The 24,019-nt window shown below is 48.4% G+C and overlaps 1 protein-coding gene across 4 annotated transcripts in view; it reads left to right on the top strand.

The window, feature by feature from the left end:
* Bicral (BICRA like chromatin remodeling complex associated protein) overlaps window positions 1–24,019 on the top strand; it is a 90,788-nt gene that overhangs the window by 12,865 nt on the left and 53,904 nt on the right. For 2 of the 4 annotated variants that reach the window (XM_055613204.1, XM_055613211.1), the window contains exons 2-3: window positions 5,432–5,525; window positions 12,161–12,424. The gene's annotated coding sequence lies outside the window, so the exon portion shown is untranslated. Of the gene's footprint in view, window positions 1–841; window positions 929–4,819; window positions 5,526–12,160; window positions 12,425–24,019 lie in introns of those variants that run through there. The other 2 variants (XM_055613206.1, XM_055613197.1) reach the window with 2 other exon arrangements.

Raw genomic sequence — 24,019 nt, 5'->3', positions numbered from 1 at the left:
ACTTTCCATTCCCCCAGCCCCCTGCTGATTTTTTTTTTTTTTTTTTTTTATAAACACCTGTGGAAGTCTCTTGACTTGCTCAAGTTTTCACATCGTTGCTGACTCATGGGGAGTATAATTTAGCATTTGTAGCTCAGGGAGTCTGAGCCTGCCACTACCCCTGATCCTCCCACTACCAATGCTTGGTGTGGTCTCTGCTTGTTCAGGGCCCTCGTGTGGCAGTCAGGCCTCTTCCGTCACAGGTGCCTGGAGTTGAGGCCCTCCTCCCTTTCCTACTGTCTTTACTCATCTTTGAAGACCCAGCGCTAGGGCTGGAGAGACTGCTCAGTGGTTAAGAGTGCTCGCTGCTCTTTCGGAAGGCCTGAGTTTGGTTCTGAGGACCTGTGCCGTGGCTCAGAACCATCCATAACTCCAGCTCCAAAGAATCCAACTCCCTCTTCTGACCTTTCAGGGGACCAGGCATGAACATACATGTTGTCAAAACAGTCATACACATAAAATAAAATAAGTAATATTTTAGCCTGGTCTACAGAGCAAGTTGCAGCATACCGAATAACCAGTGCTATGCAGAAGAAACCCTGTTTAAAAAATAATAATAATAAAAGGAGGGGGAGGAGGAAAAACCCAGCTTTAAACTTTCTCCCTCTACCTGCCTGCACAGAATGCCTTCCTCCCCAGAGCATCACGCTGGGTGTCTCCCTCAAGCCCTGTGTGTTGTTTTTCTGTTGTTTTTACTCTCAGAACATGTATACGGACAGAGGATATTGAGCAGATCAGCATGACATAAATGACGATGCTGAAGCTGAGTGGTGTGTGGGGCTGGGGGGGGGGTGTTAACAGACAGCTTTCCTGTCTGGGGAGCTGCTTGCCACAGAAACACCCCCCCGCCCCCGAAGGCTGCACCTGTCTGTCCATCCGTCTGTCCCAGGTACCCAGAACTGCCTGCAAGCTTCGCTGCTGCTGTCGGTTTGGACTGCTCTCGTTTCTTCCTTTCTCTTCCCGTTTTCCTCATTTGTTTGTGGCGATAGGGGCGGCGTAGTGACAGTGGATCTCTCCTCACCACAGCAGAGAGGCCTTGGCTGTACCGCCCAGAAGGGTTTCCTTTCTGAAGTGGCAGGAAGGAGGTTTTGAGGTTTTTGAGTATTGCTTCTAAGAATCTGAGCGAAAGATTTGTTTGCCCACATTTGTGATATCTTGGCAGGCTGGCAACCTGAGAAGGTGCTTTCTGGTTGGTTTTGTGTGTGGTTTTTACTTTTAAGGGAGAGAAGACTTTACATCTTGGTGAAACTGTGCTGAAATAAATTTTTTCTTTTTCAATTATTATTCACAAAAACGACTATCAAGGGGCTGGAGAGATAGTTCAGTGGTAAAGAGCATTAGCTGCTCCAGAGGACCCAGGTTCAATTCCCAGTACTAAGTGGCAGCTCACAACTGTGTGTAACTCCAGTCCAAAAAAACTGCATTCAACTTCAGGGTTGAAACTAAATTAATTCCCAAACAATTGGGGAGTTGTCAATATGCGGTGAACTGTATCCAGGGAAACACACATACACGCTTCATACAAGCAGAAACAATCAAGCCATCCCTTCTGCAGTTGTCAGCATGGTGAGGGCCAGAGGCTGTGCACACGTGCTTTGGGGCAGGTTCTGGGGAGCTGTGAAGACAGGTGTGAGTGGGCTGTAGAAAGGCTGTGCCAGATGCACGAAGGAAAGTCATTTGTTGATCTCGTCATTGTGTTTTCTGTTTGTTTGTTTGTTTGTTTGTTTGTTTGTTTGAGATGGGGTCTCATGTAGCCTGGGCCGTATCTGAGACTGGCCTTGAACCCCTTCCTCTGCTCCCAAGCACTGGCATTATTACCTGATCCTTAGTTGCTCATTGCCAGCAGCGTTTTCCAGATGAGAGTCACCTCCATCAATGGATCGTGAGCCCTTTCACAGGCACCTAACAGGCTCCATAAAAATGAGACAGCCAGGAGGCACTGTCCGGTTCCTTCCTGAAACCCACTCTGTGACCGTGGGTGACTTTGAAGGCCAGGTCATTCTCCTTCCTCCTCCAGAATGCTGTAATCGAAGGCGTGTGTCACCATACCTGGTTTAGATATTGTTTAGATAAGCCTGGAGATTTTTTTTTTTTTTTTGGCAAAATCTTTCAGTTGTTACATTTGTTGTGTTGTGATGTGAGATATAGGCCTTGGGATCAAGTCTCAGTAGTCAGAGATGTTTGAAAGCCACTGGTGTTGGGAAAGAAGACCAAGAAGGTGGCATTTTGGGAGATGACTTTGATTATGGTAGATCGCCCCAGAATAAGGACACAGGGAGAGGGTGTCTCTGCAGTGGGACTGTGGGGCAGGGGAGAGGCATGTCGGTAAGGAGGGAGGCACTTGCTCCCAAGCCTGATCGCCTGAGCTTGAACCCTGGCTCTCAAGTGGTTGAAGGAGAGGACTGGTTCCCAAAAGCTGTCCTCTGGCCTCCACGAACTGCCCCCCACAGTACACACAATAAATAAGATGTGATGGTCAGTAGTAATACTGATGCTGAGACGAGTGTCCAGGGAAGCTGCAGGGGATGCTGAGACCCGGGCTGGAGATGCAGCTCAGCGGTCGAGCATATGCGCAACATTCACGAGGCTGTGGGTTCCTTCTCTAGTGCTCAAGTAAAATAAGGAAGTGCATGAGCCAAACCCTGGCACTTCCCAGGCATGTCCTCTGGCTGTGGATTTCGGCATGGCAGTCTGTTTTTATTGTTGTTTGTTCTTTGTTGTTTATATTTTAATTTTAATTTTTCTATTACTATTTTGACACAGTCTCACGTAGCCCAAGCTAGCCTGAAACTCACTGTGTTGCTAAAGATGATTTTTTTTTTCAAGACAGGGTCTCTCTTGATTTTTTTTTTTTTTTTTTTTTCAAGACAAGGGTGTAGCCTTGGCTGTCCTGGACTCCCTCTGTAGACTGGGCTGGCCTCGAACTCACATTGATCCGCCTGCCTCTGCCTTCCTGAGTTCTGGGATTACATCGCCACCACGCCCATTGCTGAAGATGGTCTTGAACTCCTGATCTTGGCTCCACCTTTTAAATGCTAGGATTACATGCCCGGTCTAACAGTCAGCCATGTTGTGGGAATGCTAGTGAGCACGCGCGTTGGGTGAGAATGCTCCGGAGTGAGCTGTGCCTACAGCCCCTTTTTAAAATTTTATTTTATTATATTTTTATTATGTCTAGGTGCATGTGTGTCTGTACATAGGTATGTGCTCATGAATGCAGGTGACAAAGGAGGCTACGGGTGTCTAATCCCCTGAGCTGGAGTTGCAGATAGTTGTGAGTCACCTGGTGTGGGTGCTGGAAACTGAACTCAGGTCCTCCAGAACAGCAGTGCTCTTAAGCACCGAGCCACATCTCTGTCCTCCAGGCTGTGTTTGTTTCAAGACATGCAGCCCAGGCTGACCCAAGATTTTCTATGTAGTTAAAGATAAGGTTATGGGCATGAGCCTAACTTCCTGGCCTAAGGAGTGTGGATTGTACTTCATTCTAGAGTGTAAGGGTTGAGGCCAGGCCCAGCTTGTGCCTGCATTGAGCTGCTCCCTAGCAGGGGAGTCCAAGTTTTTAGCAGCTCCACACTCAGTGAGGTGCTGATGGAGCTGGGACGAAGCTGGGACACATTCAGCTTTCAGGCTTAGATAGGAGGCCTATGGGAGGCCAAGCAAGAGATGGAGCTTGAACTTCTTCGGAGCAGAGGGCTTGGCTTTGACGGCTGGTGGGTGGGTTCTGGGCTTTGAAGGAAAGAATGAAAAGAAAACACAATGTCCAGGGCGTGACTGAGGGGAAAGGTTTGAGCTGCAGATGTGGAGAGGGGAGAGAAAGAACAAATGCAGAGGAAGTGGCCACGTGACTCTCGGTGCATCCTGCCTGCGGTGGGTGAGGTGAACTCAGCAGGCTTTCATGCCGGGACCTGTGAGCTGCTCCTCCCGAACACCCGTGCCCTTTGCTCTGGCAGTCAGTTTCTGAACACCCTTTATTGTGTGAGATATGACGCATGCTAGCTCTCAAGGCGCTGACACATATGCCCGACTGGTACTTGACTGGTATGATTCATCCTGAGTGACGTGCAAACACTGTGCAGTGTGAGGGTGTTTGTACCTTTGTCACAGCGTCCTCCAGTGATGTCTGCTGACCTGTTCTGTGCTCCGGTAACCAGTGGCTTTTCACCGGGTGGCTCTTTGATGACCGTAATGCTCACGAGCGTGAGTCACACAGTGCCCCTTCTCCTTGGTTCTCTGTCTTTCGTGTGCGTGTATGAGTAGGTGCACGTGCCCGTGGAGACCGGAAGACAACTTGGGTGTCATTTGTCAGATGTTGCCAAACTTGCTTTGGAGAGAGGGTCTCTCACTAGCTTGGAACTCCTCGGCCTGGTTCTGCTCCCTCGTGCTAGGGCTTCAGCTCACGCCACCGACACCTGTGTTTTAACATGGTTCCTGGGGATTGAACTCAGCTCCCCGTGCGTGTGCAGCAAGTACTCAGCTAAGACACCTTTCCAGCCCTCCTCAGCAGGCCGGCCTGGAACTCACAGAGACCTCCCGGGTACTGGGGCTAAAGGTGTGCGCCACCACTGCCTGGTTCTTTTCTGTATTAATAAGTGAACATTAGAGTGACTCATTCAGATGGCTTAGTTCTGTGTTGTTTTTTGTGTTTTCGTATTGATTTTGTTTTGAGACGGTGTCACTGTGTAGCCCTGGCTGGCCTGGAACTTACTCTGCAGGCCAGGCTGGCCCAGAACTCTCAGAGATCCTCCTGCCTTAGACTCCATTAGAGCAGCAGGGCATAAGGTGTGCGCCAGCATGCCTGGCTGTCACAGGACTGTTTTAATTTCCTTTCCCAATTTTCTATGTCTGAGTGTTTGCCTGCGTGTGTGTCTGTCTACCAGGTGTGAGCGGTTCCTGTGGAGGCCAGCAGAGGGTGTTTGATCCTCTGGGACTAGAGTTCAGTACAGTGGCGAGCTGCCATGTGGGTTCTGGGAAAGGAGCCCAGGTCCTTTGGAACTGCAGCCAGTGATCTTAACCCCTGAGCGGTCTCTGCAGCCCCTTGTTGTAGCTTTTGAGATAGGGTCTTGCGATGGTTGGTCTCAGAGCTGCAGCAGCCTTCCTGCTTCTGCCTCTGGGATCACAGGCGTGTGCCCCCACACCCAGCTTCGCCAGCTCTTGCTAGTGTCCTTTTCAGAAGGGTGCAATGGTTGAGCAAGCCCCTTGGCATGGACACCCTACCTTAGGGGGCTTGAGGGTACTTTTAGTTCACAACAAAGTCCTATGTAGCCCAGGCTGTCCTCGAACTCACGGTGTAGCTGACCTCACTATCTGGCTTTCTGCCTCCAGTGCGGGGATTTCGCTTTTGTACACACCAAGCCTGGCTGAAACTGACTTTTTTTTTTCTCTTTCAAAACAGCATTCTGCTTCCTGAATGATCACGTGACTGAGTTCTACTCTCCTGTGCCATCCCCCATCCTCTTGGGTGTCTGGAGTGGAAGTGCCTAAGAGAGGTAGGGCACTGGGAGGTGTCCCAGCCTAGCCCCCTCACTGTCTTCCAGCAGGGAGTGATACCTCAGCAGCCCAGCGCCTGTCCTCCCCCTCGTGTTCCCTCGTGTTCTCTGTAGGGAAACTGTGTGTGTGTGTGTGACTGGAGGCCGGTGGAGTGCCTTTAAAAACAAACATTTCCGCTGTGTTGTGTTAACTCCTTGTCTGTGTCCTAGAAGCTTGTAGGAGTACAGATTTTTAAAAAAGTCTGTCAAGGAAAATGACCAGCTTGAAAACTGTGTCATGACTTAAATAGCCTTAGCATCTAGACAGGTGTTTGGAAGCATTATAGTCATTCACCAAATGAAGTAACAACGTAGGCAAGATAGTATAAACACTGGCAGTGTTCCAGTGCCTTGCTTATTTATCACTTTGAAGGCAATTTCAGTCTTTTTCAGGGGGAGGAATTGGACCCTGGACCCCCAGCCTGCTGCTGAGTGGGTGCCCTGTCTTGTAGCCACACCACAAGCCTTTCACTGTATATTTTTATCTTTTCATTTATTTAATTATTTGGCCTATTTATTTATTGAAATAAGGTCTCGCTGTATTACTCTGGCTAGCCACCAACTTGTAAGCCTCCTGCCTCAGCCTCCTTAGCACCGGAATAATAGGTGTATCTCCATACTTGGATCCATGTTTCTATGTAGTCCTCTGGATGGCTTGAAACTCTGTGTAGGCCAGGCTGGCCTTGAATTCTAAGAGATCTGCTTGCCTCTGCCTCCTGAGTGGTAGGACTAAAGCATCTACGAACATGCTCAGTCTCCCTCCTCCTCCTCCTTCTTTTTTAAGTTATTTTAATTTTATTTATGTGTGCTTATGTATATGTACTTAAGTGTGGGCGCCTGTGGAAGCCAGAAAGGACATCAGCTTTTGTAGGGCAGGAGTTACAGTTAGTTGTAAGCCACCCAACTTGGCTTCTCGAAATCAAACTTGGGTCCTCTCCAAGAAAGCAAACTCTTTTAACTGCTGAGCCATCTCTCCAGATCCCCATTTTAACAATAGCAGCCATGGGCTGGAGAGATGGCTCAGAGGTTAAGAGGTTAAGGTTCTTCCAGAGGTCCTGAGTTCAATTCCCAGCACCCACATGGTGGCTCACAACCATCTGTAATGAGATCTGGTTCCTTCTTCTGGCCTGCAGGCAGAACACTATATACATAATAAGTAAATAAATCTTTAAAAAAACAATGGCAGTCACAAAAATCATAGCAATCATTATTGAATGTCTAATGTCTACCAGGCACTGAGCAAGGGTTTTATATCACTATGAGGAAGATCTTTTAGCTTGCACACCAACCTCAGACACATGTATTGCTTGCCTCCTTTTTATACACAGAAAGAAAGCTGAGAGAGACCAAAGGATCATTGAGCCAGGTCAGTGGGTAAAAGGCATGCTGCCAGATCTAATGGCTTGAGTGTGCCTGCGCTCACACACAAACAGGTGCAGGTGGACAAAATGGCACTGGTTTTTAATCCCAGCACTCTGGAGGCAGAGGCAGGCATATCTCTGTGAGTTCCAGGGCAGCCTGGTCTTTATAGCATGTTCTTGGCCAACCAGGGCTACATAGAGGGAGCCTGTTTTCAATCCCACCTGCCCCACCCTCAGAGACCACATGTATAAAATGTAACAGTGGCCTGCATGGTGGCCCATGTATTTAAGCCCAGCACTCAGGAGGCAGATGCAGGCAGATCTTGTGAGTGTAGAGGCCAGCCGTGGGTTTCCTAGAGGGTTCCAGGCCAGCAAGGGGTACGTAATGAGACCCTGTCTCAAACAAATAAGCTACACTGAGATCACACCTTAGTCTCGAAATAGGAGCCTGCCACTGGCTGCTCACACAGGAAGAGTCCGAAGCCTTCTCTGCTTCCTTGTGCCCTGCTAAAACACCCTCCGTGCACTAGTTCCTGATGCCTTAAAATAGCTTTCGGAGGTGAGTACTATAATTAGTCTCATTTTATAGAGGAGGGAGTTGAGATTCCACAGGGAGAGGTGACTCGCCCAGTGCCGACACCTTGTGAGTGCAGCAGGTGGAATTCGAACCCACTCGGGCTGATTACAGAGCTCTAGAATATTAAGCAGCAAAGGTACGGATAAGGACATAAACCTTACTGATACAATCAAAATTACAATTTTACAATTACAAAATTACAATCAAAATCTTACTTTAACCGCATTCCTTTATTGTTTTGTGTGTACGCGTATGTATGTATGCCACGGCACGCTTGTGAAGGCCAGAGGGCAACTTGTGGGCGTCAGTTCTCTCCCTCCACTGTGGAAACTCATCAGGCCTGGAGGCAAGTGCCTCTGCCCACTGAGCCAGCCGGAGGATCTGGAATGGTTCTCTCACACTTGCTACCTCATCCCATGGTACTCCTGCACCCTCACAGTGGGCACACCTGGCTGGCATGCATGCGCGCGCGCGTGCGCGCGCGCGCGCACACACACACACACACACACACAGTGTAACTTCTGTGTGTTTTTAAATTGTTTTATTTCTTTCTGCGTGGATGTGTGTGTTAGCATGCCATGGCACATGTATGCGGGTCAGTAGCTTTTGGTTTTTGCCTTCCACCAGGAGGGCCCCAGAAATCTAATTTAGGTCCTGAGGCTTGATGGATGGCACAGCTGCCAGCTGAGCCGTCTCTCTGGCCTGCATCTCTTTGAAGAAAGGCCAAGGAGGCAAGGGTTCATTTTCTTTACTCCCCTAGTGATGAAGCGTATACTAGGCCGAGCTATAGTCTCAACCCCACTTCCACTCTTAACTGTTTTTGGCTTTTTTTTGTTTTGTTTTGATTTGGTTTTTCAAGATAGGGTTTCTCTGTGTAGCCTTGGCTGTTCTGGGCTTGATTTGTAGATCAGGCTTGCCTTAAACTCACAGTGATCCCCCTGCCTCTGCCTCTCAGAGTGCTGGAATCACAGGTGTGCTCCACCACACATGTATTTTCTTAACTCTTAACTGTTACGTAAACTTTGGGCATATTTATCTGAAGTTTCAAGTACATCCTAGAACATTTTTAAAATTACTAATCTTTTCTTTTTCTTCTGTGTCTGGTTTTCCTTGTTTCTAGGTCACTTACAAAGAAGGGAACACTTGTATATGATTGTTATTGATAGTACAACCAAGGCCATTTACATACAAGAAAGCCATCTTTTGTTTTGTTTTTCCAGATAGGATTTCTCTGTGTAGCCCTGGCTGTCCTGGAACTTGCTCTGTAGACCAGGCTGGCCTCAAACTCAAAGACCCACCTGCCTCTGCCTTCCAAGTGCTGGGACTACAGGCGTGTGTCACCACTGCCCAGCCAGGAAAGCCATCTTAAGAATGGTCTAGGGACTTTCAGAGAATGTGGTTTAAGAAAAGATTGGCATAGGCATTAATCTCCTTGTTGGTCCTTATAGATAAGTAGAAACACTTTTAGAAGATTGAATAATTGAGCCAGGTGGTGGCACACGCCTTTAGTTTCAGTGCTCAAGAGGCAGAGGCAGGGAGATCTCTGTGAGTTCAAGGCCAGGCTGGTCTACAGAGTGAATCCAGGACAGCCAAGGCTACACAGAGAAACCCTGTCTCAAAAGACAAAACAAAACAAAACAAAACAACAAAACAATAAACCAAAACTAAACCAAAAGCATGGTCCTGGGCTGGGGAGATGGCTCAGGGGTAAAAGCACAGGCTGTTCTTACAGAGGAGCCACGGTGGATTCCCAGCATCTTCATGGAGGCTCTCAGCCATCTGTAACTCCAGTTCTAGAGGACCCAGGGGCTTGCTTGAGCTCAAGGCATGCATGTGGTATAGAGACATACATGCAGACAAAACACCCATACATATATATATGTAACAAAAAAAAAAAAAAAAGAAAAGAAATGGTCCTCTTTGAAACAAAAGGGGGGGGTTGTCTTAAAAAGCTTCCTAATTTTGAGCTGGAGAGACAGCTCAGAGGTTAAGCCCACTGGCTACGCTTCCAGGGGACCAGGGTTCAATTCCCAGCTCCCACACGATAGATCACAACTGTCTGTAATCTGGCACCTTCACACAGACATGCATGTAGGCAACACATCAATGCGCATCAAAATAACTAAACCTTTTAAAATTTTTTCCCTGATTTTAATTTAGATTCCAAAGTCCTTGCACCAGAATTTTGAATGTTACATGCAGTAGCTCGCCCCTTACCTAAACTGCTTTCCTAGGCCTCTGGGGGACCAGCTAAGGTGCTGCCTTTGTTTCGAAGTAGAAGAGGATGCTTACAAATATAAGTCTATCTGGAGGCTGGATTTATCCCACTGCTGTCCCAGTATTTTGCAGACCCCTCCCCCAGATTTAAAATTAGAGTTGACAACTGGCAGTCTCTGGGTAGGCCCTGACTAATTAAAGGGTTGCCCCGGCGCCTTCTGCCTCTCCACTGGACTGTGACACGACACTGACATGGCAAGACTGCAGGTTCCCAAGACACTTGTCAGGCCTGACAGAGGGGTAAGTTCTGGAAACCACCAGCCAGGGCCTCTCCCGTCAGGCCCTAAGCAGGCTAGTGACTTCAGACAAACCACCCAAAGCTTTCAGAGCGTGTTTGCAAAAATCAAGGTCATTAAGCCTTAGGTTCATTATTCCCTGGGTTCCAGGGCAAGTTCTTGGAATAGACAGATGGTATATGATTAACAGCATGGTGTCTTGAGCTCTGAGCAGCCACTTAGCACACAGCACTGTTCTTATACTAAAAACACTGCAATGCCCTAGGTCAGCTTTTGAGAAATTAAGTTTGTTGTCGAAAGCTACATAATCAGCGCTTATTTATGAGGTACAGTATGTTTCTATATAATACACACATGGTGTGTAATGATCAAATCAGGGCAGTGGCAGGGCAGATTTAAAGTGAGATTTCTGGTTTCCTTGGGATTTTGTCCAGTGAGGAGGGCTAGCTGCCTGAACTCCATTAATGTTTCATTAGCGCCCCGGAGCACAGCTGTAAGGCTTGCTCTGCCCTCACGGTGATGTATAATCCACGGACGCTGTGGTGATGCCACTCTTCCAGTGGGTAGTCTAAATGCCCACCAATCCCAAGGCACTTTAAAACAAGTTTAAACGTTTTTCAAGCCAATTAGAAAACCAGTTGGTCCAACCATCAAGTATAGAGAAACATGCTAATTTATAAGCAAGGCCTACTGGTTCAGGAAGGCCTTGGCTTCATTTAAAACAGACAAACAAATAAAAGGCCTCTAAGAAAGAAAGAAAGAAAGAAAAAAAAAAACACCTCAGGGATAGATGATAGATACTATGTGATACTAAGTCACTGAATGTATTTTTCAGTCAGGTCTAAACAGGAAGCTTAACGTTTTGTAGAATGTTGGAGTGGCAAGCACTAAAACACGAGGTTGTTGAATGTAGCAACATAGTGTGGCAGCCTGACACATTTGTTTTGTGAACTGTAGCTTAATTATAAGCTTGTATAAGTAAGCATGATACATAAAGTATTTGTGCGTGTCTGCTCTGTGCGTTCCTTGGGGTTGAACCCAGGTGTCACACAGTCAGTGGACCATGCTTTTGCATTACCATTCATTGGTCAACTCCTACAACTCTGTCATTAAGGTTTCCTTTTGTTTCTTACTAAAGAATAGAGAGCCCACTATTTTGAAGAATTTAAACCTGGGCATAATTTCATTTTGAGGTCTCTAAATGTTTATCAACGAGACCTTACCAACTACGTTCAAATGACCTCAGGAAAAAAAAAAAAAATTAGGCTTAAATATGTATGTTCAAGCCTGAATTGCATTCTTGTGTAATTCACATCTTGCCTGTTTCTGATATTTATTTAAGACATGAGACAGTAAACCTTCCTGCTACATCTTTTGGGCATTAGTCGTTGGGCTACAAAGAACTCTCATAATGAAGTCATGTGTTTTGGGTATCAGGTGGTTTAAGAAATCTCAACAATTTGAAATTTAAAAGTTGGTAATTATGGTTGGGCCAAGGGGTGCTAAATGGTTTTGTAGCTTTCTTTTTAAGAATGGGAGTTACTTAATGCGAATTCCACAAACATGAAGGTAAAAGGTAGCAGTATAAATAGAGAAGGCGGAGGAATGCTCACCTCCCCCCTTAGTCATTAGTTTTGTTTTCCTTTTTAATCTTAAGGTACAAGTTTCACAGATAAGATTTCACAGCATCTCAGCGTGGACAGAGATATTGTAAAGTTTAGTAGTATTTGAGAAACTTAGGGCTAACCCAGTTATCTGCCAAATTAAAAGCGACGCCTTAGGTTTTTTTTTTTTTTTTTCTTTTTAACTGTGGCTGGTTCTATTTGGAGTTCTAAACCAATTTGTTTCTTTAACCTCCCCTCCAAGTGAAGCTAAAACTGGTGTGTGTGTGTTGTGTGTTCAGGGCCACTAAGGAAAATCTGCTCACGTCTTGTAGAAGGGGGGAGGAGGGAGGCTACACAAATAAACCTGTCTTTTGAATAGACCCCATTTCAAAGTTAACACCCCCCCAAAAAAAATATAAATCCAAAAGAAGGAAATCAACAGGCGAGGGGCTCGGGTTTTAATTTTTTTTTTAATTTGTAATTAACGAAATCCTAATCTTTCTGCTTCTTTTCCTTTCTCTCTCTCTTTTTTTTAAACTAGGCGAGAACCGAAGTTTGAGGCAGACGGGCGGGCGAGCCGTTCGCCCGGGCGCAGAGCATGAAGGCCGGGCGGGCGCGGGGAGCGGGCGCCCGCCGCCCGGCGCGGGGGTGAGCGAGAGAGAGAGCGGAGCGCGTGTGGCCGGCGCCGCTCGGCCTGGAGCTCCCGCGCCCGCGCCCCGCGCCCCGCGCCCGCCGCCGCCGCCGCCGCCGCCCCTGGTGCGATGGCGCAGAAACCCCGTTGACAAGGCACTGCTTTTTCATGACGGTGAGTTTCCCTTTGAGTGTATTATAATTTTGTGATAAAAATTTCAAGGAGAGAGAAAAAAAACACAACCTCCTTCCTCAGCCTCTTTTTTCCTTCGGGGAGGGGAGAAGCGAGGGAAGAAGGAGACGGGGGGGGGGAGGGAGGGAGGAGAGCCGGAGACAGATCTCCAGCCAGACAGAAAAGAAAGAGGAGCAAATTAAACACCGACTTGCCAAAACCAGGATATTAGGTTTCAGCCCAGAGAGCTATTGGCTAAGGCTGTGTTTTTTTTTTTTTTTTTTTTTTTGGGGGGGGGGGGGGGTTGGGGGGGGGGTGATGGTGGTGGTGGGTGGATGTTTAATGGACACGGAGGAAAGGGGAATGTGGTGTGGATGCCTCTCCGAGCGCCGCCGGGGCCCTGGGAAGACCAAGTTCAGTGTCTCGGGCGGGGGCGCGGGTGGGCCGGGGGCGGCGGCGGGCCGGGGGGCGCCGCGGCCGCGTGGGGGGCCTGGCGCCTGCCTTTTTTTTTCTTCTCCCTCTTCCTTTTTCTTCCTCCCCCCCCCCCCCCATCTGCGGATGCAAATTTCTGGAGCGGGGAGTGGGAGAGCCCGGGAAGGGGGGGCGTTGTGGGATAAAGAAGGAGGGGAGGCGGCGGCGTGGCGGTTGGCGCCGGGGAGGGGAGGGGAGCCTTCTAATGACTCATTGATTGAGCCGCTTTCAAATTAGTTGTGTGTGTGCGCCGAGTGTGTGCGAGCGAGAGAGTGCGTGTGTGTGTGTGTGTATTCCGCCCCTCGGAGCCGCCCGGGAGCCGCGGAGGAGGGAGCGGGCTCGGCGGGGCCGCGAGCAGGGGGCGAGGGAGGGCCTGGCGTGACGGCGGCCGGGCGAGAGAAATCGGCTTTCCCAATCTCCTCCCCTCGCTCCTTCACACATACCCCTCGGCCCTCCGCTCCTCTCCCGGCTGCGGCAGCGCTGGGCCGGGCCTCGGCGGAGGGCCGGGCCCCGCCGCCTTCCCGCCCGGGCGGCAGCCGCCAGCGCGGGGCCCGCCCGGGCCTCGTCCCCGGCCTCCCGTCGCCGGCGCTGCGGAGGACGCGGGGCCCGGGCCGGGCGAGCCTCCCCGCGGCACCCCCGGCTCGGCGGCGCGCAGGCCCGGCTCGGCCCGGGAGGCGAGCGGAGGGCCGTGGCGGAGGGTGGTGGTTACAGTTTTATTTCATTTCCGTCCCGGTCGTTTATTTCTCCCCCCCCTTTTTTTTTGGCCTGGGCGGCTTCGCGAGGCCCCCCCTGGCCGGGTCGCCCCGAGAGCGGCTTCTCGGGGTGGGGGCGGCGGGCTGGAGGCCGCTAAGATGGCGCTGGGCCTGGCCTGCCGCCAGGGCTGGTGGCGCAGTTGCTCGGCGGCCGCCATCTTCCCTCCCGGCGCGGGCGGCGCCCGCTGTGGAAGGCCCGGCCGGGCTGGGCGCCGCGCCGCCGGGGAGCCACGCCGGGGCCGCCGCCTCCCGCGCACGGTGCCGAGGCCGCGGAGACCCCACACCCGGGAGGCTGGCTCGCTCGGTCGGGGCGCGCGGGGGCGGCGGCCGACAGGATGGCATCGCCCGGGTTCCTCGGTGGGTGGGTTCCTCCCTGTCGCCCCGCAGCCCCCCGTGTTTCCTCCTTCCATCTCGGGCCGGACGGCCTGAGTCTTCAGGCCCGGCCGACGGCAGGACCCTGTGGGGGAGGGGGGCTCCTCACACCGTCCTCCTGATGGAGGTTCGAGTCCCAGTTTGCAAAGCCAAGGACAGGGCCGGTCCGCCCTCCGCTGCCGCGGGCCTCCTGTTCTCTCCGTTCTGTCCGTTTGTGTTTAGTTGGTCGTATTGTAAAACAGTCCGGAAGAGACCTGGATCTGGTCGTCAGAATGTGGGAACGTGACGGTTGCAAGTGATTGCTGCTTTGGGCCTTTCAAAGTACTTGAAAAACGACAAGAATTTCTTACAACTCAAGTTCAAATAAGCTTCAAAATGCAGTTTTCACTTTGTAAAAAACAAGTTTCCTTTTATAAATACCACAGGTGTGTAGAGGTCTTAAAATGTTACAGAGTGAGGGAAAGTCTGCAAAGCTCAGGCGGCCTCCAGAGATGGAAATAGTTAATTTTCCAGAGGGTGAAGGTAACATAGTGGCATTGGTGTTCTTGTGTCCGAATACATTAGGTTGGGTAGTCTGCAGGAAATCCTGCCACACAGCCAACACCTCTGTCTCAGGAGCTGTCTGCGGCTTGAAATGCTTCGCTTTAGTATCCTGAAACAGTGTTTTAACAGTCTAGTTGTTCAGGGTGGAGCCATTTTAAGCAGCAAAATTTGTATTCCCCCAAAAGCTCCACACCTGTGATTTCTGAAGCCGAGCATCAGAATTAACTGAGGGATGTTTCAGAATACACATTTGTCATCGCCATTATTTGCCAAGACCAGCTGTGTTCTGCTTCACCTCCAGAACTGAAATTCTGGCCTGCTTGTCGGGGAGAAGTCTGAAGGAGGTTGGACAGCCTAGCACAGAGACAGTTCTGGAGTAACACTATTGCTGGTTTTAAGGGGGTGGGTGGTGCAGCATCAGAATTAAGTCCAGATTGTTTTGGATTGGGTGACTGCTCACATTGCTTTATTTTTCCCTTCCTTCCTGCCATTTATGAAACATTTTCTTGTAGGAAGTTTAGCTGTCCTGGGACTTTAAAATCTTAGTGTAGAGCTTGCTCCTGAATCTGTTTCTGGAGAATTTTTATTTTATTTTTTAAATTATTTTTATTTTATGTGCATTAGTGTGAAGGTGTCAGATCCCTTGGAATTGGCATTACAGTTGTGAGCTACCATGTGAGTGCTGGGACTTGAACCAGGGTTCTTTGGAAGAGCAGATAGTGCTCTTTACCACTGAGCCATCTCTCTCCAACCCCTCTGGGAGGTTTTAAAATTACATATGCTTTCTACCTTGTGGGTCCTGAAGATTTCGCTTGGGTCAGTTGGCTTGTGGTCCATTACATTTTCCCTCAGCTCCATGGCCCCGTTTCTGAAGTTCTTAGGGTGAAAGCCCTGGCTCTAGTACCCCTCCACATTGGTCCCAGTACACCAATAAAAAAGGCCAATAATGGTGAAAAGCTTATTCATTGTGGCCATGTTGGGAATAAGAACCATAAAGGGGCTTATGACCACAAACCCCTCTTCCAGGTGCTTGACATTTCTCACTGAGTGCCATCCCCAGGTGGCTTTGAGGTCAGATAGGAAGAACTGGGTCAGGAAAGCAAAAGGAGGGGTGGAATGGAGGAGGTCAGGTCTGTCAGGTTCTGAAGAGACCAACAGCCACCTCAGCACCGTAGTCACTGGGGTGGGGCAGTCCTACAGGTTCACTGTCCCTTGGGGCAAGTTGGAGGCCCATGCCACAGAGATGTGTATCAGTCAGTCCTGTGTGTTCCTAGAATTCAAGGTGACTCAAGAGGAAAGATTAAGGAAACAGACCTGGGAGAGAAACCCAGAGTTAGCCCAATAACTGCCCTCCTTTAAGTCCAGCCAGGCCAAGTAGGCAAGACAGCACTACATCCTAAAAAATAAAAGACTTAAATGCACACATGCAAAAAAAAAAAAAAGCCAAAAGTATATAAAAAGATTTGTTCCAAAGTGGTTCTGGACTTGGCAAAGATCCAGTAAAGCTTTAAAACAATGGTTTCTCTAAACTAGCTTATAGGAAAAGAATAATTTAAAAGTAGTGTTTAGTGGAATTCAAAACAAGATGTCTGGACTCTTGAAATTTACAGCCAGTGGGAGAAAGCAAGGAAGCCGGTGATTACAGGCGGAACTGGCAATGACTAGTTTTTGACTAGTAAGAGTTTCTTAGAGAAGATGTGAGCTGAGATTTGAATGAGCTTGTGTTAGCCATCTCAAAAGCTGCGCTGATGGCCCAAGCCTATGTAGAACGCAGACTGGGTAGAAAGGAGAATGTTCCAGAGCTGCTGGGGCTGCTTTGAGTTGGCCTATTAGGGAAATTTTAGATTTTTGTCCCAATGGCAGTGAGAAGCCACTGCAGAGTTTGAGCAAGGATATACCGGGGGGTGGGGTGGGAATTTGAACTCAGGGCTTCATGCATGCCGTGAAGCACTCCACTCCTTTTTTTTGTTCTTGATTTTTGTCTTTGATGTTTTGAAACAAGGCCTCACAGTATTGCTATAATTGCTTGGATGAGCTCAAGCTTCCGCATTCATGAGATCCTCCTGCTTCAGCTTCCCGAGTCCTTGGACTACAGGGGCAAAGAGGCTCTTGTGTTTTATAGACATCACTTGGGTCTTCTGTACGAGGTAGGATTAGAAAGGTTTTCACAATAGGCTGGCCCCGCAAGAGAGGAAGGAATCTTACTGCCTTCACATTCTGGGCCGAGTCTTGGGAGGCTTACCTTTTGGAGAAGGGTGTCCATGTGGAAGCTAACGGCCACTGAAGTTGGGCAGCTAGAAATCACTAGCTTATAGACGGCAGGTGTATCCTGGGAGCAGAGGTCATTTGTAATCACAGAAGTTCCTGAGCACAAGCTGTGACACCTCTGATGGCTAGCGTTCAGGTGATGGAGAGTGGAATGACAACAGTTTATTCTGCGAGAATGATGCAGTGGAGAGAAAAATGTCGGTCAGCCTTGGACACCGTGGCTGACCACCCTGACAGGTGTGGGTGGAAGAGCGAGCTGCAGTGTTGCAGTGAAAGTTCAGCAGTGCTTGGGAAAGATGGGCTAAGGAAAGACTATGGAGTGGACATGGTGGCAGGATAACATTGCCATTTTGTGTGTGTGATGAGAACACTTGTGCAATGCTCTGTGTGAAGGGTCCCACGTGGTTCTGGGGATAAAACCCAAGGCCTGGACCTCCTGAGCCATCTTGCTGCTCAGAAGTTTATTTTCACATAAACTGAGAGTATCTGCCAAAAATGGAGAGAGTAATAAAACAGCAAGTCTGATAAACGGGCAGAATTCCTGAGTAAGTGACAATTTCAGACCTAAGAACAAGGCTTGTGGAGGTGGGAGGAGAGCGGGGTGAAGGCAGCAAATGTGAGCACAGATTAAGGGGGATGTAGCAGAGAGGAAGGAGGGCGGGCGGTTGTGTTCTGGTGGACTTCTGTGAAAGTGAAAGCAAGGCCAGCAGTTTAGAGGAAGAATCTGTTGGTTGTCTCTGCAGGGCAAGCGGGACCTAAGCCCTAAGCGGTGCCTGCCTGTTGACTGCATGGCTGAAGCCTGCAGTCATGAGTCTGAGGGTCAAGGGCTCTTCCCAGCCAGTGCTAGCCACCCCGCCCCACATTTGACCTTCTGATGTTTGCACAGTTGCTTGGGGGAAAGGAGGGGTATTGAGGGGAAAAAATTATCTGAAGGATGCCAGGGGAAAGCATAAAACTCCTTAGCTTTGTGCTTCCTGTTTGGGTCAGCTGTTGTTGCTTTTTCTTCAGGTTCCTGTCCCCTGAAGTTGCTACAGGATAACAGTAGTGGGAAATTAGGGGGGAAAAATGAGATGGATTCAAAATAGATTCCTGCAGCACTGGCTAAAGAGGTCCAGGGTTGGTTGTTAGGGATGGAGGTAAAAGGCCTGAACATAAGGAGAAAGGACACTTGTGGAAAGTGCCCTGGGTGGATGGAAATAGTGAGTAAAAGTAGGCAGTAAGTAGCAGCATGTCGAATGACGAGCCCTCTCCAGATGAGTCGGGGTGGCGTGGAGACGGCATGTCCAGTGAGGAGCAGAAATGTTGCCTTAAAGGAAAGCCATAGAATGGGATACTGTCTGTGGTGTCTGGGCTGTGAGCTGGAGCGCAGGGTGAGGCCCTGCTGCCCTGGCTCAACATTTGTAGTGCCCGCCCAGGTTCTTAGGGAAGCTGAGAGCAGTGGGGCCTGGGGCTGAGGGGAGCAGCTGGCACCTCACTGTTCCTCCGCCTTCCCGAGAGTGCTTGCTTCCATTCAGGAAAAGTCCTGAATCTCCCTACAGCCCCTTAGTCCTAACCAAATTCTTTAAGAGTTGTGACTTGTTTAACTATCAATTTCTTAATAAAGCTGTAAGTTGAACTCTTCCTGTTCTTGTGGCTTTTTTGGCTCACTGGCTGCAAACACATTAAACACTGCATTAGCAGAACCAAAACTCAGATGTCAGGGCAGGTGCTGCCTCAGAGTGGCTAATCTTGGGTCCACCAATACAGCTTCCTTGAGTCATCAGGGGTACGCCTTTGTTCCTGGCTAGAATGTAAACATTTCACAAAGAAGAAAATGGGGAGAGCAAGAGGTCTGTTAGAAGTTTATCCCTGCCTTATACCCTGATGGGTATTTATTAATAAATAATTAAATATTTATTAATAAAGTTCGTGGGTATGATGGCACACTCACACACCTTTAATCTCAACTCACCAGGAGGTAGAAGCAGGGGGATCTCTGAGTTGGAGGCCAGTGTGGTCCACACTGGGTTCTAAGTCACACAAGGCCGAATGGTCTCAAAAACAAATGTGTTGCTAAAGTTTCACAAGAACTCAGGTTCTATCCCAGTTTTGTGCACTGTGGAAAAACAAATGGCTTGCCTCAGGTTTATTGCTGAGGGTCCCAGCATTATTACATTTTGCCATTTGTATTAAACTGTCTAATTTACAACCAACACAGCTGAGAATTTGGGAGTTTTACAAAGTACAATTGACCTAAGCCAGGCTTGATGGCACTTTCTGTGGTCCGGGCTGAGAAGACCCAGGGTCCGAGCTGCTTAGGCGGCTGAAGTAGGAGGATCACTTGAGTGTAAGAATTTTAGGACAGCCTGGACAGCAGAATTAAGAGAAAAAAAGTAAACTCAAGGCTGCTTAGATGAGGTGGTTCATCTGTAAACCCAGCTGACGTGAACCTGGCTGACACCTATGTATCCCAGGAGGGAAGGAGAGACCAAAACTGACTACTACACGCGAGCTGCAGTAGACTCTTCTGTGGTAATAATGACTAGCTTTATACCCAGTGCTCCTAGGAGGATGGTGCTCAGCAGTGAGGTGGTTTGGTTTTGAGACATTGTCTCATACAGGCCTGAGCCAGCCCACTCCCATTTTATATGGTGCTGGTTTCAATCCCAGGGCTTCTGACACACTTGTCACACCCTCATTCCCAGCCTTGTTTCATTTTGAGACAAGACTCCCTGTGTGGCTCTGGCTGGCCTAGACCTCATTTCATAGCAGAGACTCAGCTTGAACTCATGACAGCCCTCCTGCCTCAGCTTCCTGAATGCTGAGATTGCATCTGTGCCTGATTAAAAAAGTCTATTTTGTTTTTGTGGTTGTGTTTCATTTTTTAATATTTTATTTTTATTTTATGTTTATAGATGTTTTGCCTACATTTATTATGTATGTGTACTACATACATACAATGCCCTTGGAGGCCAGAAGAGGGTGTCAAAGATCCTTTGGAACCGGAGTTACAGGCTTTTGGTAGTTGCTGTGTGGGTGCTGGGAATCAAACTTGGCTCCTCTGCAAGAGCAGTCAGTGCTCTTAACTGCTGAGTCATCTCTCCACCCTAGTTTTGTGGCTTTGATTTTTACTTTTAGCTTTTTGTTTGTCTTTGAAGACAAGGTTTCTGTGTGTAGCCTTGGCTATCCTGGAACTTCCCCTCTAGACTCAGAGATACACCTGCCTCTGCTTGTGCTGAGATCAAAGGCACTGCACCATGGCCCAGCTTTACTTTTAGCTTTTAATATAAATGAAGTAAACCATATTTATATTTTTCTTTAAATCCAGATTTCCTAGAAGTCCAAATAAGTGTACTTAGAAATAGGCTAATTAATTCTTACTCGTGTTTATATTCTGATTCCCCAGATCTGTGAACATTAGTAATTGTGGAAGTCTAACCTGGGTTCTTCTAGGTGAGATCACACATGAAGAAAAAAAGAAAAGGCTTACCACTGGAATGTGTTTATAGAGCTGCATCTGCTCTTTATCTCTTCCTTCTTCCTTCTTTCCTTCCTCCCTTCCCCCTCCCTCCTTCCTTCCTTTCTCTCTCTCTTTTCTTCAGAGTCTATCCAGTCCAGGCTGGCCTTTAACTGTTAGCAGATCCAGCTTAAGCCCCAAGTGCTGGGATCACAAGCATACGCCACCAAACCTGCCTTTCCGCATAGCTTTTTTTTTTTTTTTTTTTTTTTACTTCAGAGGTCTGCTTCTCTTTACAAGGAGGACCTTTGGCCAAGTGTGATGGCACACACCTGTAATCCCAGCACTCAGGAGGTAGAGGAAGTCAGAACCCTGTGAGTTCGAGGACAGCCTGATCTATATGGCAAGTTCCAGAACAACCAAGACTACATAGACTCCTGTTCTCAAAAAAACAAGCAAGCAAGCAAAACCCAAATAGTCAAGACTTTGAATCTCATAAAGTGCACAAGATTCATTTTCTGTCACAGCATACATGATATATACATGAAATAGTATAACGGCAGGAAAAAGAGAACAATACCAAGGAAAATGGAGCCATGCTGTTTGAAAAAGAAGGCCTAGAGAAGCTGAATGTAAACTGTACGATAGTGTCACACACAGTGTGCTGTCACCTAAAATACTTGTATCTTGGGCTCAGGAGATGGTTCGGTGATTAAGCTGCTTGCTGCAAAATTGGATCAGAGTTCAGATCCCCAGAATCCAGTCGAATGCTGGGTGGCCGCAGTGGCCCACCTGTAACTCTGCTTGTTGGAAGGTAGACTTGGGATCTCAAAGCAGGCTGGCTAGCTAGATTACCACCCTAGTGAGCTCAGTAGAGACCCTACCTCAAAGAATAAGGTGGAGAGAGTAAGGCTCCAATGACAAATGCACGTACACATCCAAAAAGGAATGAGCTTACTTTTGATATGAGACATTTTATAAATACAGTCAGCTTGTCCATATTCACCCTCAGGATTCAGCTAACTGCTGGTGGGAATATTCAGGAAAAAAAAAAACAACCTGATTAACTGCTGACATAACAGTTGCACTGTATCGTCCATAGGTGATGTAAGGCGTAAGAGACTGAGGAGGTAGTCCAGTGGGGAGAGAGCTTTCATAGTGTGCACAGTGCTCTGGGTTCAGTCTCAAGCGTGGCATAAACCAGAGTGGTGGTGCACGCCTGAAATGTTAGCACTTGGGAAGCAAGGTCAGAAGTTCAAGGTCATCCCGAGCATGACAATGAATTTGATATTATATGTACTCATCTTCAAAGCATCTTTCCGTCTATGTCAGGCATAGTGGCTCATGCCTTTTAACCTCAGCATTTGGGAGGCATATTTCCGTTATTCTGTGGATTTTGCTTTTTTGGTTGGTTGGTTTGGTACTGGGATCAAACCATGCCAGGGAAGTGTTGTGCCACCAAGCCATAACTCCAGCCCCATCAGGTATTTATTTGTAGTTTTAACATCACATCTATTTGGCTGCGTGGCTGTGTGGGCACAATTCGAGAGTGGAGGTCAGAGGACAGCTTGTGGCAGTTGGTTCTACCATTTGGATACTAGGAATTGAACTCAGTTGTCAGACTTGGAGGCAGCTGCCTTCACCCCGATCTATTTCAAATACTTGTTAAATGCTAGTTATGTGCCGAGTACTTGGAGAGAACCGTGGGACACGAGTGTAGCTTGGAGGATAACTTAGTGATACATGTCAGAGTGGCGAAAGAGAAAGAGTCTTGGTTAGGGCGGCGTGGAGCAGCCCCTCAGTCACCCTGTAAGCCAGCAAACATCTGTGGGCCTTCAGGGTGTGTCCCTGAATCACTAACCTACATCTTATACTCAAGCGAGAAGTGGAGGAACCTGAGTAAACTTGGTGTCGTCCTGTGGGGGTAGAAGATGGTGGTGATAGGCCGGAAGGGACTTGGACGAAGCGGGCCGAGCCTGTGGCTCTGGAGGAGCGGAGTGCTAGGAGCACAAGGCTGAGTGCGGAGCATGCCTGCTGAGCCCCAGGCGAGGCAGCTCCACAAGGGCTAGGAATGGGGGCACAAAAAATCTGTGTAGGTCATTACAGACACTTAAGTTGAGCATGGAAAAGGGAGTTTGGCTTTTACAGCAATGGGAATGGGGTTTCTTTCGGGGGAGGTTGTTTTAAAGGGGTACTCTTAAGGTGACACAGAAGACAGATTTTGAAAAGACAAAGGCAGAGGGACCTTTGTCTGTCTTCATGTGAGAGATGAAATAGCTTTTCCCAGAGATGTGTCAGTGGTGGTAGCTCATCAGTATACGTTGTTCTGCCTTGAACCACTAGCCAGGGACATTTTCACTGGGCAGCCCAGCATAATGGCACGGGAAGAGGGATTTAGGTGGGAAAAACCAAAAGGAAAGAGGCAGGCGGTGAGAAACTTCTTCGGGTGGAGGGGAATGTGTGTAGGAGAGAAGACTGGGAAGGTTCAGTTGTAAAGTGCACTAAACATGAGGCCCCAAGAGTAGAAGCTTTTACTAGCACATTACAAAGTCAGAGTTTTCAAGCGAGGCAGTCATTGGGAACAAACAGACCTCAGCTCATCACACGTTTCCCCCACTGTGTGAGCTCTCTGAAGGAGTGTGCCTCGGGTTCTTTCCTCTGTATTTCTGCTTTGTGCGTATATGGGATGTTAGGTGGAAAACGGTGTAGTGTAGATTTCACCTACCTCTCCCACCAAAACACCAAATTCATGGCTGATGAAATGGCTCTGTGAAGACAGCACGCACTGTGCGAGCATGTGCACTAGACTTTGGATCCCCAACCCCCAAATAAAAGCCAGGTAGGCTGGCGGCTACGTGTGACCTCAGCACCCCGGAAGCAGAGCCAGAATCACCAGGGCAAGCTGGCTAGGCGGTCTAACTGACTGGCAAACTCTAGGTTCAATAGCCCTTCCTCAGTAAATAAAAGTTGTTGTCAATCAAGGAAGACATGTCGTAACAGCCTCAGACTACCAGACATGCGTGCATACATGTGCACAGGCTTCCACACATGTGTCTATACTCACACATGTGAGCACAGCCATATATATATACATATATATACAAATAGCACACAGCAAGCAAAAAAATTAAGTTCAGGGCCAGAGATACGAGCAGTGCTTTCCTAGTAACTCTTGTAGCTGTTCTTTTTATTTTGTGGGTTCTTCTTTTTCCCTGCCTTTATCTCCCCCTTCCTGTTTCACCCCCTAACACTAGATAGGAGAGGGACAAGGGTGGAGGGGAGAGAGAAAATAGGAAAATCCCTGAATCTCATTTCCTTTTGTTTCTTCTTTGACCATGGCTTCTAGCAAACTAAAACCATCCTCCTAAAGGACCAACCATCACAGATCCCGCCTCTCAGGCCCTTGCATTTATATACCCTCTGAGAAGTCCCTAGAATTCTAAAGGACTGTCTGCAGCCAGCAAGCCATGCTTCTGCTAGAGCACAAGGCAAATCATGGTCAGTTGCTGCGGGGAGTCCAAAGCAGCCCCAGCCCCACACGCGCGATTAAAACATAGTTTTCTATTTTCAGTTTTTTGTTAAAGAAACCAAAATTCCAGAATTTTTACTACAAATTCTCCTCCCAGTGTGGCATAAAACTGGGTGGGGTGGTACATACCTATAATCCCAGTGCTGAGGAAATAGAGGCAGGGGGGATTCCAAATTCAAGGTCATCCTTGGTTATTTAACAAGTGCAAGGCCAGTCTGTTGGGGGCA

Source organism: Psammomys obesus, unplaced genomic scaffold, assembly GCF_907164565.1.
Source record: "Psammomys obesus unplaced genomic scaffold, mPsaObe1.curated_primary_1811, whole genome shotgun sequence".
Classification (NCBI taxonomy): Eukaryota; Metazoa; Chordata; class Mammalia; order Rodentia; family Muridae; genus Psammomys; species Psammomys obesus.
The sequence above is the reverse complement of the archived record's forward strand: the minus strand, read 5'-3'. Positions and strand labels throughout refer to the sequence as shown.